General features: G+C 37.1%; 1 protein-coding gene and 1 long non-coding RNA gene across 2 annotated transcripts in view; both read left to right on the top strand.

The window, feature by feature from the left end:
* LOC140164433 (squalene monooxygenase-like) overlaps positions 1-18,854 on the top strand; it is a 49,110-nt gene that overhangs the window by 12,781 nt on the left and 17,475 nt on the right. The gene's annotated exons all lie outside the window — the stretch shown is intronic.
* Positions 6,958-12,051, top strand: LOC140164430 (uncharacterized). The gene is made up of 4 exons (XR_011860525.1): positions 6,958-7,243; positions 8,621-8,749; positions 9,940-10,001; positions 11,765-12,051. It is a non-coding gene; the product is annotated as an uncharacterized lncRNA (long non-coding RNA).

Raw genomic sequence — 18,854 nt, 5'->3', positions numbered from 1 at the left:
ATCGCAGATGGTGTACATGCCACAATGGGAGTGACCCCCCTGGGAAGTAAACAAATTTGTTCTTGGTTAAAAAACACAAGAGCAGTCATATCATGATTTAACCTAAGTAGTCCTCCATCCCCCAATTAGTGCCCCACACTGAACTCTTTTGACTCAAAGGTGCAACTAACCCCATGCGCCCATACACTCAATTTATTTCTATTATGTTCTCAGAATCTTCCTTCCTATACTTTGTACAGAGTTAAAGAGTCCAATATAATCAACACTTGGACTCAAAACTTGGACTGTGTTGGATAGGCTCACTTTTCCCCAAAAAATTGTTTTCCACAATTTTTGACCAAAACTCATTTTTGACCAAAAATCACATTTTGACCAAAAACCACATTTTTTACCAAAAATCACATTTTTACCAAAAGTCATGTTTTGACCAAAAAGATTCTGAAAACATAATGATAAAATTGGATGTTTTTTCACCCAATACAAAATTTATTGGTCTCGCTTTGAGTTAAAAAATATTGGACTTGACTTTGTCTCGTCCAATATTTTAAAACTCATAGCTCGACCAATAAATGTGCGTATTGGGTTCAAACCATATTTTATATCATTATTGTCAGGGAAATGCAAGTATTTTGAAACACTCCCAGCTAACTCAGTCATGTGGCAATATATGGCCTTGCGATCAGCAAACTGAGCTAGTTCTTCATGAAATGAAGATTTTGAATTATGAACACAAGCTATTACCAAAAAAATGGGGAAAAAATGCAAATGAACATTAAAGATTAGAGAAGAATGACTACAATCTCAAGACTTAGTAGAACCATGCTATATAAAAATAACATTTTATTAAACCTCTTTACATGGTATCTGAAGATTTACTTTACATTATTGAAGGCAAATTTGGTAACTTTTAACACAACCACTGGCAGATGATGTTAACAATCATGACTTTGTATACTGTATAAAATGAAAATAATAATAAATTAAAAGCATAATCATTTGCTTTGCTTGAATTTATTTCAGTGTTGCATTTGAGTAGGAATAGAAATACATGTAAGATGGGTAAATATCATATAAACAATGGTATCAGACTCCGCATAGTTCAGTTGCAGAGAAGATGGTTTGCCATTTTTTTCTTTGCGGATTATTGCTGTATGGAAGTATGGTTGGTTGACAACCTTGCGAAATTTGAAAATTCCAGTCAAGAGATGCATAATTTGACCTACTTGGGGCTTTCATTCCAGTTTTATGTGTTTGAGCCAAAAAGGACCAAGGTTAAATGTTACGCACCATCAATGATCAAATAGAAGTAATCAGTGGCATAGCATAGGTCATCATATTGGGGGGGTAATTAAAGCATCTGTGTCTGATTGACAGGCCTCGAATTAAGGATCTGAAGGGGCACAGCAACTTTTTAGGGCAAGTTGTTAATTGCCTTAGATTTTCACTCAAAAGGCAAGGCAGCACGGCAGTTTGTAATATTTCAAGAGGGCATCATCATGGCAACTGTTGAAAATTAAATTTGAGAAGGGCGCCAAGGCAATTTCTCAAAAGTGAAGAAAACACACACAAACATAGATATATGATTTTATTATGAAGGGGCTGGGCCGGGGCACCGACGGCAACTTCATTAGAGGGCACAGCAAGTGACTGCCTTGGGTAAAGGACATATTTTGAGGGCATTATGGCAGTGGGGATGGGCACCCACGGCAAAATGCTGTGGGTGCCGTGGGTTAATTCGAGGGCTGCTGATTGAGGGGGCACAATCCATTTTCCGGCAATTTTCCAATTGGATTTTCTAAACTTTGCAATCAATTGGGGGGCATGTGCCCCGTGCCCTATGATGCTACATGGTTGCAACATGGATTCACTGTGATCATATGCTCCAAGAGCACCATCACCATTACTGCATAGCTGGAAATTTTACTAGGTTTTTATTTTTGCAGGTGGTACTACACCCCTTGATAAATTTGTGACTATAAATAATAATACACTGGTAACAAAAGTTATGTATATAGGGGAAAAGGAATCCAGATACTATACTGAATTTCAGTGACTCAAGACAAGTGGTACGTTATGATAAGAAAAGAGGTACCGCTAGAATGTACCCCATTTATATAATGAACCACCTGTCTTGAATCACTGAAATTGCAGTGAAGTAATTGGATTCCTTGCCTCTATAATATACATAACTTTTATTACCAGTGTGTAGTTATTTTGTGAGAAAAATGCAAAATTAGTCACAAAATTTATCAGGGGGTGTAGTACGTACCACCTTAAAGAGGAAGCCCCGCCAGAGTAGTTCTTCCGGGGTGAATCAAACCTCCAGGGAGTGAAATGTCTTTGATCATGTTAAGAAAATATTGCCAAACAAATGACCCTGGCATAGTATAAATATGCATTAGTTAAGTCACTTGTAAATTGTCACTAACTAATTTGATAACCAGGCAGGTTTGGTTTATCCCAGAAGAACTGCTCTGGCTGGGTTTCCTCTTTAATTTCAGAATGGAAATTTTTATAGCTTGCAAAAATATTTTTGACCCATATGTTGTAATAATCGGAACTGTGAATGCAAGAAACTATACACTATACACCTATTGAGGTGCAATTTTCAAATTGTTATCCAGACCATATGGGTTCATTTTCAAAATTTAAAAAAAAAAAAAAAAATTGGCAGATGCTTTGAATAAGGGGTACTACACCCATGTGGTAATTTGTGACTATTTTTTTGCATTTTTCTCAAAAAATAATAACACACTGGTAACAAAAGTTATGTATATTATTGGGGCAAGGAATCAATTACTACACTGAAGTTTCAGTGACTCAAGACAAGCGGTTTAGTATATGATAGGAAACGAGGTACATCCTAGTGGTACCTTATTTCTTATCATAAATAACAAACCGCTTGTCTTGGGTCACTGAAATTCCAGTGTAGTAATTGGATTCCTTGCCCTAAAAACTTTTGTTATCACTGTGTTATTAGTTTGTGAGAAAATGCAAAAATAGACACAAATTTATCGAGGGGTGTAGTACCCTTAATACCACGCAACATCATACTCTATTCTGATCATTTTTGTTGTGCCATTATATATTAAATTTTCTGACTGCACAGCTCTTTCAAAGACCCTGTATCATATCAATGTCCTGTATTATAATCTTGGCAGGCAGTTGGTGCATTATTCAGTTGTTTATGTAATTATTGGAGTAATTCTGGAGCTCTTTACCATAGTTTTGTTCTCCAGGAGCACAATCATTTCCATAAATATTTTTGTTCACAAATAATTATTGTGCAGATCTAACCTTTAGTTTATTATTGGAGTTCATCAAACAGTGAAACAGTGCAATGTCTCATTAGTCGCAACGTTAGCCAGACTTTGACATAATGCCATTAACTACTAACAATTAAGTATTTCATTCAACTATGCTGATTTTTTTCCTTATCTTCTGATTGCTGGTACTTAAATCCAAACGATTTATCATGTTATAGTGCTATGTGAGAAGTTTGCGGTTGAAAAATCCATTGAGCTCCATTGAATAACCACCAAGAATAGTTCCGCTGTTGATTCAAAATCAATGGTTTCCTATGTCCATGGTATAGCCATCACAAGGTCCATTTTCCAAACCATCATGCATGCTTCCTGTAAAAAACAGAAGACAATAATAACAATAATTTTACATGACATAAAAAATTAAAAAGAAAAGCTTTTTACATGTACTTGCTTTAAATAGCCTCTGGATGATCAATTAAGTTGAGATAATACATTATCATCTTGACATTATTACTATTATCTCCATATATATTTAACTTCAAAAATATATATTGAGATAATGTATCATAAGAGCTATTTATCATCACCATATATTTATCTTGAGATGATTTTATATAATTTATTAGTTCCAGAAAAAGGTTTTGAGATGATGTATTCTCTTGAGATAATTTGTTATCTTGAGATTTATTAATAAAACTTATCTCAAGATAATTTCTTGAGACACTTATCTATAAAAGATAACAAATTAGAGTCTTGAAATAATAAATTACTTTGAGATGAGTCATCTTATAACTTATTATTTCAAGATAATTTATCTCAAGATTATCTCAACATATTGATCTCCAGATAAAAAAGATTTAGAGATAATGTATTTTTTCGAGTGACTTATCAATTATCTCAAGATAATTTATCATCATGAGATATTTATCTCTGGACAAAAGATATATAGAGAGAGGTTTTTAATGGAGATATTTATCTTGAGATAGGGCCTACAGTAATTCATTATTTCCATTTATCTAAAGATAATTGTCTCAGGTTAATGGATTATCTCAGAATGATTAATTATCTTGGGATAATTGATTATCTCAGGTAAATTAATCATCTAGAGATTATCAAGATAATTTACTAATCAAGATAATTTATGATCTCCAGATAAATAACATCTTGAGATAATGTATTTTTCGAGATAATTTATTATCATGACAAGATTATTTATTATCTCAAGATATTTATCTTCCCGGGATTTATCTCTGGACAAAAAGATTATGGAGATATTTATCTTGAGATAATTCCATATATTTATCTTGAGATAATTGTCTCAAGGTAATTTATTATCTCAGGGTAATTGATCATCTGAAGATAATTGATTATCTCACGATAATGATCTCAAGATAATTTATAATTTACTATCAAGATAATTTATCATCTCCAGACATCTTGAGATAATGTATTTTCTCAAATTATCTCAACAATTATCTCAAGTCCTGTCAATGTCCCTATTTGCAATATAAATTGAGATAATCAATTATCCTGAGAATCTGAGTGAGATAATCAATTATTCTGAGATAATCAGTTATTCTGAGATAATTAATTATTCTGAGATAATCCATCATCCTGATGATAAATAAAAGTTCATATTGGCAGTAGGCAGGACAGCCAGGCAACTCTGCAACTTCCTGCTAGGCACCAAGACAATCACATGGTGGAAGTCCATGGACAGCGATTGGGGAAATTCCATGTTGTATGGGGCCGAGACGGGGTCAGGGCTCGGCATTCAAAAAGCTCCCCTGCCCGAAGTCGGCGAGGCATAATAGTCCATTTGACTTCCTCGAGAGAGTGATGTCTGTGAAAACTCCAGTAATGTTTATTCAAATTTAAATCGGATGAGTTGGCTCAAATTATTGCCGTGTTTACATACATGCATTTAAAAGCTGTAGGCCTACTACAATTACAAAAAACATTAAAGCGTCAAGTACGTCACTAGTTATTAGGGGTAGTAGGGATAGGCAGGGTTACGGCCGGGGGGCACATCAACAAAATTTGGTGGGTATGTTCCCCTGGAATTTTGAAGTGGTGGGTCTTTGGGCGCTGCCCCGGTAAAAGGGGGCCTTTTGGAGCTTCAAACAAGCAAAATGGGGACTTTTGGAGCTGCGAACAGTCAAAATCAAGGGTCTTTCTTTGCTTTCTGGCTGAAAATTGCCTGACAAAACCTTCTAGAGCTGAAATTACCAAAATCAAGGGTCTTTTGAAGCTCTAGTTTGGTCACTTATAGGGGGTCTTTCAGACCTGCAAAATCCAAAATAGGGGGTCTTTCCGGGGGAACATACTTGTATGGTCATTTGTGTTAAGTGCCCCCAGCGCCCAGCCCCAGGGTTACAGTTTGATCAAGGTGTCCATTTCACTAACTTGACTAAGCTTTACAAAGCTTTTGTAAGTCTCAAAATTATTCGTAACTTGTGACGAGTCGTAAGTTCCATTTCACTAAACTTACTTACGAACAGTACCCTTAAGTTACATCTAGTATTGGGTATTCGTAACTTTACGAACGTGAACGCGTCGAACGGTAATGAGTTACGAAGGGTTAAAAGTTTAGTGAAATTACAATTACGGCAATTACCATGGCCAAGGTCAGCATGGTCAGGGTTACACAGTTTACAGTGACAGTTTATAATCAGGGGCGGATCCAGGAATTTTCAATAGAGGGGGCGCCGAGCAACCGCCACTGCCGCCGCGGCTCGGCGCCGCTCTGTAAAAATACATGAAGTCAGGCGCCGCTCTGCAAAAATAGAGGGGGCTCGCGCCAGGTGCGCTCCCCCTCTCCGCCCCTGATAATTATAATAGATCATGAGATGGATAATTATTGTGGACTAGAGACACATCATGCGGGACATCATGCACATGTGCACTGATCAGTGTGCTCGCTCGCAATAATTATAAGCTTTCTGCATCAGTGCAGTGGCAGTGTCCGTGGCGTGACCCTACGAAAACAGTGAGTTCGAGAAAGCGACTCAGTGAAATTACTATACCAATTTAATACTCCGCACACTCACCATCAAGTATACTAAATATGCTCAGGTTGTCATCACGTTTGTAAACAGAGCTATTAGTTCATGAGTTTGTTTGTAAACAGAAGAGCTGACTTCTCCATACCATGCTGATGCTTCGTATCACCAGGAAATAACCGGCGACGAGCTACAATGTACTTGTCCATCTATGAAACAGTACATCCAGTACGCTACTATAACCTCTTCCCACACAATCGACTGCTTTTGAGTCTGTTGAAGAGATTAATGCAACGGCAAATTTTAAACTAAAAATCCCCAAAACCCCGCGAAATCTCAAATTTCAAATGCTTTTATCTCAAAATTTCTTCGCTCCACCTCTGAGGTGAGCCGAAAAAAGTTGCTTAAAATAACGTTTTCTAGCTATATTCCAAAACTTGTGGAGGTGCGTTCGGTAGTTTAAATGATATTGATGACGGAAATTGGGCAACGTAATCGATCTTAGCGGATATGTCACCATTGGTTTTAACACAAAGTTTCGCGCCATTTGCAACCTCAAAATCCCAAATCTAGTATCGAAACCTCAACGTCCCACCCCCCAGGGGGGGTGGGACATACTTCTCTGGCAATTCCAGGGCAATCCCGACGGCAACACCACGGGAACACGATTTGTTTTATGCGCATGTCTAGCGCATGCGCATTTTGAACAATTAGCGATGTCAGCCGTTAAAAACAGCCTGTGATCTTCAATCAGCTGATCGTAAATAAACAATCCCGGAGTTGACCAGCTTCAACACACGGTTACAATCGAATCGTGACAATGGGAATTAAATCTTTACTCCCAAAATTCAAGAATATAGAAAATAAAGTTTCTGCCAGGGTTTCTGCCGCGGATTTGGGTGGTGAAGTACAGGCATTGACGCATCAATTTATGGATCTATACACTGCTGCACAACCTGGAATTGATCCACGAAAGTAAGTTAAGCTTAAGCTTATTAAATACTATGTAATGTAGATGGTATACCATCTACATGTAGTGAAATTTGTTATGATCATTTTAAATCGGGTGTGGTGCTGAATCCAGTTACAATTTTGTAGATCTTGTGGTTCTGTATTAAATTATGATGTGAAAAGAGTTGAAACGCAAAATCTTCATAATTGACATATTTCTCAAGAACCACAATTATTTACAATACTATTCATATATTAAGAAATTATTTTAAGTGTGTGACTTGTATTCGGTGATGAAGGAAAGGATTAAGGGCTTATTTTTCATTAATCTCCTATTCTAAACCATGAAAATTGTCTTTTTATAGCTGTGTGACCAAAAAAGCATCCTGTAGGTATGCTAGGTGAATTCAAATTTGCCATCAAATTGCATCGTTTTATATATCAAATTAAAGCCCTTGAGTAAACTAAGCCAAAACTGAAAACCTTTTTTTCATAGCACTTTCCGTAGCAAAGTTACATCTTGTCAAAGATTGACTTTCATCAAAAAGATTCAGCTAGCAAAATTCCCCAAAACGGCATTTCGGGGTGTTTCTAGATCTTAGTCTCATGGCGATGGCAGCTTTTTTTAATGGAACTGCTATCAAAATCCTCTAAAATTCCATGTGCGACTTGATTATCACCATAAAAATCATATATATGGGTCAAGTGAAGTATAGAAAACATATTTATGTAGGTTTCCTTCACCCACCTATTCTCGAAAAAAATTCAAATTTCTATGTAAATATGCATTGTGTTGGGGCCCCGGTCGCGGCGAATTCGCTGACTAGTAAATGTGTTAACTAAGGTTTGCCTAGGTTACCTACATCCTGTACCGTTGATTGGTTTTAATGTTACCTGGTCACATTCCTAATGAAGTAAATTTTTAAGAATACATGACAAGATAGACATGACAAGCCGTTCCTATGCCAACCTGTCCTTGCGTCAACCTGCACCACATTTTTTGAAGGCAACTCGTCACTGACCAGTGACCAACCTGTCCCTTGCTTGCTGGAGGGAATAAAGCTAAGGTAGTTGACTATATATATTGTCAAGGGATGGGTAGACTATGTTGTCAAGGGCAGTGGTGTACCGTGTATTGGGGTCACTTGTCAGAGCGGGCAAAATCCTGGTGTGCGGTAGATTTACCCGGTCACAGGGTAGATTTTCTCAGGCAGAGGTGTAAAATATTGGCTGATTTAGCATAATTTTCAGGTTTTCCTTCGTGGTCAAAGCCATGGGGGGGGGGGGTGCAGAGTGACCCCTGCCACAGATACGCTACTGGTCAAGGGGTGGGTTGGGATAGGGACAAGTTGTATATCAACCAATTTTTATGTCACTTTTATGCAATTATGGTTCTTACAGGTACGGTATGTCAATGATTTCTGCTAAGCAGTAGATGTGTTGGTTAGGCAAAATGTTACGCCCATAGTTGTTTTTGACGGGGAAGATCGAGCTACAAGCAAAGCAGCACACAAAGGAAGAAAGAAAAGGGTATGTATTAATTCATCATGAATTTACATCTTCATTCTTGGTAATTGAAGTTAAAAAAAATCAATCTCAAAAGATATGTACAATGTATGTGAAACACTAACATTCACATATTTTGGGTATAATCACAAATTTAAGGTTTGGCCACGAATTTTAAGATTTTTCCAAGATACCCATTTTTAAAGTATTCATTTTCCAAAAAAAACCATAAGTTTTCACAAAATTGAAAGAACCCATGGTGATCTGTAATACAATTCATGCAGAAAAAAGTACCGGTATAGAAAATAGACCATAGCAGAATGGTAAACTGCATATCCGTCAATACATGCTTTTTCCATGGGAAATGAACTTTGCTGCTTGGATGATGTCACGATGAGGTTAGCATTTATTCCGTATTGAAAAGTGTGTACTGACGGATATGCAGTCGACCGCCCTCATCATGCGCATATTTTGGGGGGGCTTTAGGGGCGCCAGCCCCCGGAGTCAAAGCAGGGGTGGCCAAATCGAAGGGCAGCGGAAGAAGAAGGGCGGCAAAAAGAATTAGTAAAGAAAAAGGGCGGAAAATTTGAAAAAATTGTACTATATATCAAAATGTGTTAATTTTAGGGCACTAGCGCCTAGAAATCCTTTTTTTTTTTTTTGTTCTTCACTTTTTCAAACGACTGTAAAAAAATTGGGGCAACCTTTTCGGGCTGCTGAGGAAGGGGCGGCAAAATTGAATTTTCTTCAGCCCCCCGGGGTAGGGGCGGCCACAGTACGCCACTGCTCATAGGACTTAATTTTAACGAATTCAACTCTGCGCCGCGTAATTTAATTTTAAAAATGCAAATTTGAACTTTTGGGAAAAATGCACATTTTGGTAATATTATGGATAAATCACACAAATCAGGAATTTTGTGAAATTGATGCGCAAAATTTGCTCTCAAAAATCATAGATTTTTCCGGTGCTTACCAATACAGTGTAGTTCGTAAATACAAATGAGGGCACCAAATCTGTGTGGGTACTTGTACTGTCTGTTTGTATTTGCTTGTTTTTTACGTCCAAGTACTAGATTTTCCTTGGGTAAAGCTCAACCTCACTTTTGTGAAATTAATCAACTAGAGGAGTTTATGCATGCATCTAATGTATTATGTACCTCAATTTTCCTCAAATTTTGATATCTAAATTTGCATTTCTTTCTTCATGTCATCAGGAGAAAAAGACAGGAGAAGGCTAGAGCCCTGCACCACCATGCCACACAAAATGAGTTTGCAAGTAAGTCTATGATGACATGTACATTGACATCACCCAGAAGTGAAAGAGCTATTTTCATGAAATTATGTCAGTGTAATCACTGGTCCTTATGTACATTATGGTTCAGAAATGGTCTCATAAGTATAAGTTTACTTTCTATCCAGATGGCACTAGGTGGGCAGTAGCTAGGCGCATAACCTGCAAGATGGTGAAAATTGAGGAACGTAGCGTGATTAAGGTTCCTGCATTTGAAGGGTTAGGCCTACAATGCTCATAAAATCTATGATGAAATGAAAGCTATCTACGGTGATGATTGCCCATCATATTGCACTGTTGCTTTTTGAAAAAGGAATTTCCAAACTGGCCAAATGTCCCTCACAGATTAGCCAAGAAGTGGACGTCCATCACTTATGGATGGCGCGGCCACAGTGAAGAAACTCAAGAAAGTGGAGGATCTTATCATGAAAAGGTAATGCGCCTACTGCCCATCTAGCGCCACCTGGAAAGAAAGTAAACATACATTTATGAGACCATTTTTGAACCATAATGTACATAAGGACCAGTGATTACACTGACAAAATTTCATCAATATAGCTCTTTCACTTCTGGGTGATGTCACAAACTTTTGGATACCCCCTCGTATATACACATGTATCATAATCATACAGTAAAATCGATTAAGGAACCGTTCACAAACACTTGTTGGGGGCCCTGATGCAAAAAAATTTCATCGTGAAAATTTTTTGGGCCCCCTTTTTCAGATCTCAAAAATTTCAGGGCCCCCTTTTTCACATGAAAATTATGGGTCAACCCCATATACTCAATTTTCCCGGGAAAATTTGTGGTCAATTTTTTCAGAGCCCCTCACCCCCTAGAAGGGTCAAAACTAAGAGCCCCCTTTTTGCATCAGCCCCTCCCCCCAACAAGTGTTTGTGAACAGTCCCTAATGTAGACAATTCCATGATCATCCACCATGAATGGGCTGCAGTTTCAGCAAAATTCAGGAATTTGCCATGTACATTGTATTTTAGCCACTGATTTTTAGTTTACTACACATAGGGACACAAACTCATTAAATAATCCAACCCAAAAAAACCTGCTGTATTGCTAACATTACAACCCTTTTGTAGTGAGCAGCCATGTGACTGCAGGGTTAAGGATGTTGTGAAAAACCTGCATTATATTTAAATACAATTTTAAATCATCATTTTTTGATTTAAAATGCTAAATATGTAATTGGCCCATGCCAAGTAACTGTGATTTGGTAGGCAAATGTACATTGTATTTATTACAGCAAACCCTTGCTCATTCATTTGTGATTAAGCCAGTCTCCGGGAAGAGACTATAGTTTCAGTCACAGTTTTGGTCACCTTACACCTTCAAATGTGCTCAAAATTTACACTGATGTAAAAAAAAAAAGATTTCTTTAATTTAACTTCATGTGAGGAAAATAGTTGTGAATTTTTTGATAATTTATTTTTTCTGTGTGCCCTCTTGTGGCTGTGGTGTACACCTCACACCTTTGTGCGGAGAATGTCAGTGGAAGTTGGAGCTACATGTAAGAAAGCGTGAGTACCGGTACCTCAAACTGCTTTGAAATGAATTTGAAATGTCGTCGCTAACAGTGGCATTTTCATAATCACTTGCACCATTTTGCCAATGTTTGCCACCAGCAGTAATTTGTCTCCCAGAATATCACTGTATCCTACATATCATTTTCAATTTGCAGTAAAAACTTGTTCGATGTGAAACAATATTTTATTCTATTTCTTTTAAATTTATAGGTTGGTGTGTGTGGTAAGGCAAAAGATTGACCAAGCCCTGGAAACTGATAACTCAGGCAACTGGTAGTCAGGAACCATATTTGAGATCGAAAAGTTGCAATAAACATTCCTCTGCGAGTCTGTGTACTGGTGTACTACAGTGCCATTTGTGGCAACAAGCAATCGACAAGTAACTTTTAGATTTTACATTCCAATTTAGAAATTAAATCTAAGCAGTGGACTGTGACAACAAGTGTTTTAGGATTAATATTATGAAGCTCAGTTACACTATGATTCATATTGGGCTGCCTGCACAGGTACACCATCGCTGAGGTAGTCGGAGGTACATATATCTGGCTGGTACTGTGCAGTACCAGGTGAGTACCAGTTTAGAACCAGTGCAGTACCACTGCTGGTGGATCCTGTGCAGTGGCATAATTGGTACTGTGTAGGTACTTTGTGTGTACCAGTCTGCAGATGGCCAAAATAGGAATCTTGTAGTGATAGATTGGATAGACAGCTGAGAACATCATTCTTGTAAGCTTTTAGGCTTTGGGTTGAGCCTTTTGTTTGAGCATGGCCTTATCAGGGCCCGAGCTTGCGTCTGCCCGGACCGACTGGTTAAATAAACCTGCAGGGGGTCACTCCCATTGTGGCTTGTACACCTCCCGTGATAATCAACTTTTGAAATGCACCCTAAACAAGGATTTAACCCTTGTCTAAAACGATACCCTAAACATATACAGGGATTTTGTTCCTTGCATCAAATTTCATACCCTAAATTTCATTTCCACGTATTAGCAATTGCAATTTTGCTACCCTTTTTTCATGTTTTTAACACCTTAAACACGATACACACGTATCGTGCCTACCCACGAAAAACTACCCTTTTTACGCATTTTTATTATCGCAGATGGTGTACATGCCACAATGGGAGTGACCCCCCTGGGAAGTAAACAAATTTGTTCTTGGTTAAAAACACAAGAGCAGTCATATCATGATTTAACCTAAGTAGTCCTCCATCCCCAATTAGTGCCCCACACTGAACTCTTTTGACTCAAAGGTGCAACTAACCCCATGCGCCCATACACTCAATTTATTTCTATTATGTTCTCAGAATCTTCCTTCCTATACTTTGTACAGAGTTAAAGAGTCCAATATAATCAACACTTGGACTCAAAACTCGGACTGTGTTGGATAGGCTCACTTTTCCCCAAAAAATGGTTTTTCACAATTTTTTGACCAAAACTCATTTTTGACCAAAAATCACATTTTGACCAAAAACCACATTTTTACCAAAAATCACATTTTTACCAAAAGTCATGTTTTTGACCAAAAAGATTCTGAAAACATAATGATAAAATTGGAAGATTTTTTCACCCAATACAAAATTTATTGGTCTCGCTTTGAGTTAAAAAATATTGGACTTGACTTTGTCTCGTCCCAATATTTTAAAACTCATAGCTCGACCAATAAATGTGCGATTGGGTTCAAACCATCCAATTATTTTATATCATTATTGTCAGGAAATGCAAGTATTTTGAAACACTCCCAGCTAACTCAGTCATGTGGCAATATATGGCCTTGCGATCAGCAAACTGAGCTAGTTCTTCATGAAATGAAGATTTTGAATTATGAACACAAGCTATTACCAAAAAATGGGGAAAAATGCAAATGAACATTAAAGATTAGAGAAGAATGACTACAATCTCAAGACTTAGTAGAACCATGCTATATAAAAATAACATTTTATTAAACCTCTTAAATTGGTATCTGAAGATTTACTTTACATTATTGAAGGCAAATTTGGTAACTTTTAACACAACCACTGGCAGATGATGTTAACAATCATGACTTTGTATACTGTATAAAAATGAAAATAATAATAAATTAAAAGCATAATCATTTGCTTTGCTTGAATTTATTTCAGTGTTGCATTTGAGTAGGAATAGAAATACATGTAAGATGGGTAAATATCATATAAACAATGGTATCAGACTCCGCATAGTTCAGTTGCAGAGAAGATGGTTTGCCATTTTTTCTTTGCGGATTATTGCTGTATGGAAGTATGGTTGGTTGACAACCTTGCGAAATTTGAAAATTCCAGTCAAGAGATGCATAATTTGACCTACTTGGGGCTTTCATTCCAGTTTTATGTGTTTGAGCCAAAAGGACCAAGGTTAAATGTTACGCACCATCAATGATCAAATAGAAGTAATCAGTGGCATAGCATAGGTCATCATATTGGGGGGGGTAATTAAAGCATCTGTGTCTGATTGACAGGCCTCGAATTAAGGATCTGAAGGGGCACAGCAACTTTTTAGGGCAAGTTGTTAATTGCCTTAGATTTTCACTCAAAAGGCAAGGCAGCACGGCAGTTTGTAATATTTCAAGAGGGCATCATCATGGCAACTGTTGAAAATTAAATTTGAGAAGGGCGCCAAGGCAATTTCTCAAAAGTGAAGAAAACACACACAAACATAGATATATGATTTTATTATGAAGGGGCTGGGCCGGGGCACCGACGGCAACTTCATTAGAGGGCACAGCAAGTGACTGCCTTGGGTAAAGGACATATTTTGAGGGCATTATGGCAGTGGGGATGGGCACCCACGGCAAAATGCTGTGGGTGCCGTGGGTTAATTCGAGGGCTGCTGATTGAGGGGGCACAATCCATTTTCCGGCAATTTTCCAATTGGATTTTCTAAACTTTGCAATCAATTGGGGGGGCATGTGCCCCGTGCCCTATGATGCTACATGGTTGCAACATGGATTCACTGTGATCATATGCTCCAAGAGCACCATCACCATTACTGCATAGCTGGAAATTTTTACTAGGTTTTTATTTTTGCAGGTGGTACTACACCCCTTGATAAATTTGTGACTATAAATAATAATACACTGGTAACAAAAGTTATGTATATAGGGGCAAGGAATCCAGATACTATACTGGAATTTCAGTGACTCAAGACAAGTGGTACGTTATGATAAGAAAAGAGGTACCGCTAGAATGTACCCCATTTATATAATGAACCACCTGTCTTGAATCACTGAAATTGCAGTGAAGTAATTGGATTCCTTGCCTCTATAATATACATAACTTTTATTACCAGTGTGTAGTTATTTTGTGAGAAAAATGCAAAATTAGTCACAAAATTTATCAGGGGGTGTAGTACGTACCACCTTAAAGAGGAAGCCCCGCCAGAGTAGTTATTCCGGGGTGAATCAAACCTCCAGGGAGTGAAATGTCTTTGATCATGTTAAGAAAATATTGCCAAACAAATGACCCTGGCATAGTATAAATATGCATTAGTTAAGTCACTTGTAAATTGTCACTAACTAATTTGATAACCAGGCAGGTTTGGTTTATCCCAGAAGAACTGCTCTGGCTGGGTTTCCTCTTTAATTTCAGAATGGAAATTTTTATAGCTTGCAAAAATATTTTTGACCCATATGTTGTAATAATCGGAACTGTGAATGCAAGAAACTATACACTATACACCTATTGAGGTGCAATTTTCAAATTGTTATCCAGACCATATGGGTTCATTTTCAAAATTAAAAAAAAAAAAAAAAAAAAAATTGGCAGATGCTTTGAATAAGGGGGTACTACACCCATGTGGTAAATTTGTGACTATTTTTTTTTTTTTTCTCAAAAAATAATAACACACTGGTAACAAAAGTTATGTATATTATTAGGGCAAGGAATCCAATTACTACACTGAAATTTCAGTGACTCAAGACAAGCGGTTTAGTATATGATAGGAAACGAGGTACATCCTAGTGGTACCTTATTTCTTATCATAAATAACAAACCGCTTGTCTTGGGTCACTGAAATTCCAGTGTAGTAATTGGATTCCTTGCCCTAAAAACTTTTGTTATCACTGTGTTATTAGTTTGTGAGAAAAATGCAAAAATAGACACAAATTTATCGAGGGGTGTAGTACCCCCTTAATACCACGCAACATCATACTCTATTCTGATCATTTTTGTTGTGCCATTATATATTAAATTTTCTGACTGCACAGCTCTTTCAAAGACCCTGTATCATATCAATGTCCTGTATTATAATCTTGGCAGGCAGTTGGTGCATTATTCAGTTGTTTATGTAATTATTGGAGTAATTCTGGAGCTCTTTACCATAGTTTTGTTCTCCAGGAGCACAATCATTTCCATAAATATTTTTGTTCACAAATAATTATTGTGCAGATCTAACCTTTAGTTTATTATTGGAGTTCATCAAACAGTGAAACAGTGCAATGTCTCATTAGTCGCAACGTTAGCCAGACTTTGACATAATGCCATTAACTACTAACAATTAAGTATTTCATTCAACTATGCTGATTTTTTTCCCCAACTGCTGAATGCTGGTACTTAAATCCAAACGATTTATCATGTTATAGTGCTATGTGAGAAGTTTGCGGTTGAAAAATCCATTGAGCTCCATTGAATAACCACCAAGAATAGTTCCCGCTGTTGATTCAAAAATCAATGGTTTCCTATGTCCATGGTATAGCCATCACAAGGTCCATTTTCCAAACCATCATGCATGCTTCCTGTAAAAAACAGAAGACAATAATAACAATAATTTTACATGACATAAAAAATTAAAAAGAAAAGCTTTTTACATGTACTTGCTTTAAATAGCCTCTGGATGATCAATTAAGTTGAGATAATACATTATCATCTTGACATTATTACTATTATCTCCATATATATTTAACTTCAAAAATATATATTGAGATAATGTATCATAAAGCTATTTATCATCACCATATATTTATCTTGAGATGATTTTATATAATTTATTAGTTCCAGAAAAAGGTTTTGAGATGATGTATTCTCTTGAGATAATTTGTTATCTTGAGATTTATTAATAAAACTTATCTCAAGATAATTTCTTGAGACACTTATCTATAAAAGATAACAAATTAGAGTCTTGAAATAATAAATTACTTTGAGATGAGTCATCTTATAACTTATTATTTCAAGATAATTTATCTCAAGATTATCTCAACATATTGATCTCCAGATAAAAAAGATTTAGAGATAATGTATTTTTTCGAGTGACTTATCAATTATCTCAAGATAATTTATCATCATGAGATATTTATCTCTGGACAAAAAGATATATAGAGAGAGGTTTTTAATGGAGATATTTATCTTGAGATAGGGCCTACAGTAATTCATTATTTCCATTTATCTAAAGATAATTGTCTCAGGTTAATGGATTATCTCAGAATGATTAATTATCTTGGGATAATTGATTATCTCAGGGTAAATTAATCATCTAGAGATTATCAAGATAATTTACTAATCAAGATAATTTATGATCTCCAGATAAATAACATCTTGAGATAATGTATTTTTTCGAGATAATTTATTATCATGACAAGATTATTTATTATCTCAAGATATTTATCTTCCCGGGATTTATCTCTGGACAAAAAGATTATGGAGATATTTATCTTGAGATAATTCCATATATTTATCTTGAGATAATTGTCTCAAGGTAATTTATTATCTCAGGGTAATTGATCATCTGAAGATAATTGATTATCTCACGATAATGATCTCAAGATAATTTATAATTTACTATCAAGATAATTTATCATCTCCAGACATCTTGAGATAATGTATTTTCTCAAATTATCTCAACAATTATCTCAAGTCCTGTCAATGTCCCTATTTGCAATATAAATTGAGATAATCAATTATCCTGAGAATCTGAGTGAGATAATCAATTATTCTGAGATAATCAGTTATTCTGAGATAATTAATTATTCTGAGATAATCCATCATCCTGATGATAAATAAAAAGTTCATATTGGCAGTAGGCAGGACAGCCAGGCAACTCTGCAACTTCCTGCTAGGCACCAAGACAATCACATTGTGGAAGTCCATGGACAGCGATTGGGGAAATTCCATGTTGTATGGGGCCGAGACATGGTCAGGGCTCGGCATTCAAAAAAGCCCCCCCCCCCCCGCCCGAAGTCGGCGAGGCATAATAGTCCATTTGACTTCCTCGAGAGAGTGATGTCTGTGAAAACTCCAGTAATGTTTATTCAAATTTAAATCGGATGAGTTGGCTCAAATTATTGCCGTGTTTACATACATGCATTTAAAAGCTGTAGGCCTACTACAATTACAAAAAACATTAAAGCGTCAAGTACGTCACTAGTTATTAGGGGTAGTAGGGGATAGGCAGGGTTACGGCCGGGGGGGCACATCAACAAAATTTGGTGGGTATGTTCCCCTGGAATTTTGAAGTGGTGGGTCTTTGGGAGCTGCCCCGGTAAAAGGGGGTCTTTTGGAGCTTCAAACAAGCAAAATGGGGACTTTTGGAGCTGCGAACAGTCAAAATCAAGGGTCTTTCTTTGCTTTCTGGCTGAAAATTGCCTGACAAAACCTTCTAGAGCTGAAATTACCAAAATCAAGGGTCTTTTGAAGCTCTAGTTTGGTCACTTATAGGGGTCTTTCAGACCTGCAAAATCCAAAATAGGGGGTCTTTCCGGGGAACATACTTGTATGGTCATTTGTGTTAAGTGCCCCAGCGCCCAGCCCCAGGGTTACAGTTTGATCAAGGTGTCCATTTCACTAACTTGACTAAGCTTTACAAAGCTTTTGTAAGTCTCAAAATTATTCGTAACTTGTGACGAGTCGTAAGTTCCATTTCACTAAACTTACTTACGAACAGTACCCTTAAGTTACATATAGTATTGGGTATTCGTAACTTTACGAACGTGAACGCGTCGAACGGTAATGAGTTACGAAGGGTTAAAAGTTTAGTGAAATTACAATTACGGCAATTACCATGGCCAAGGTCAGCATGGTCAGGGTTACACAGTTTACAGTGACAGTTTATAATCAGGGGCGGATCCAGGAATTTTCAATAGAGGGGGCGCCGAGCAACCGCCACTGCCGCCGCGGCTCGGCGCCGCTCTGTAAAAATACATGAAGTCAGGCGCCGCTCTGCAAAAAATAGAGGGGGCTCGCGCCAGGTGCGCTCCCCCTCTCCGCCCCTGATAATTATAATAGATCATGAGATGGATAATTATTGTGGACTAGAGACACATCATGCGGGACATCATGCACATGTGCACTGATCAG

The sequence above is a fragment of the Amphiura filiformis genome, chromosome 11 (genome assembly GCF_039555335.1).
Source record: "Amphiura filiformis chromosome 11, Afil_fr2py, whole genome shotgun sequence".
NCBI lineage: Eukaryota > Metazoa > Echinodermata > Ophiuroidea > Amphilepidida > Amphiuridae > Amphiura > Amphiura filiformis.
The sequence above is the reverse complement of the archived record's forward strand: the minus strand, read 5'-3'. Positions and strand labels throughout refer to the sequence as shown.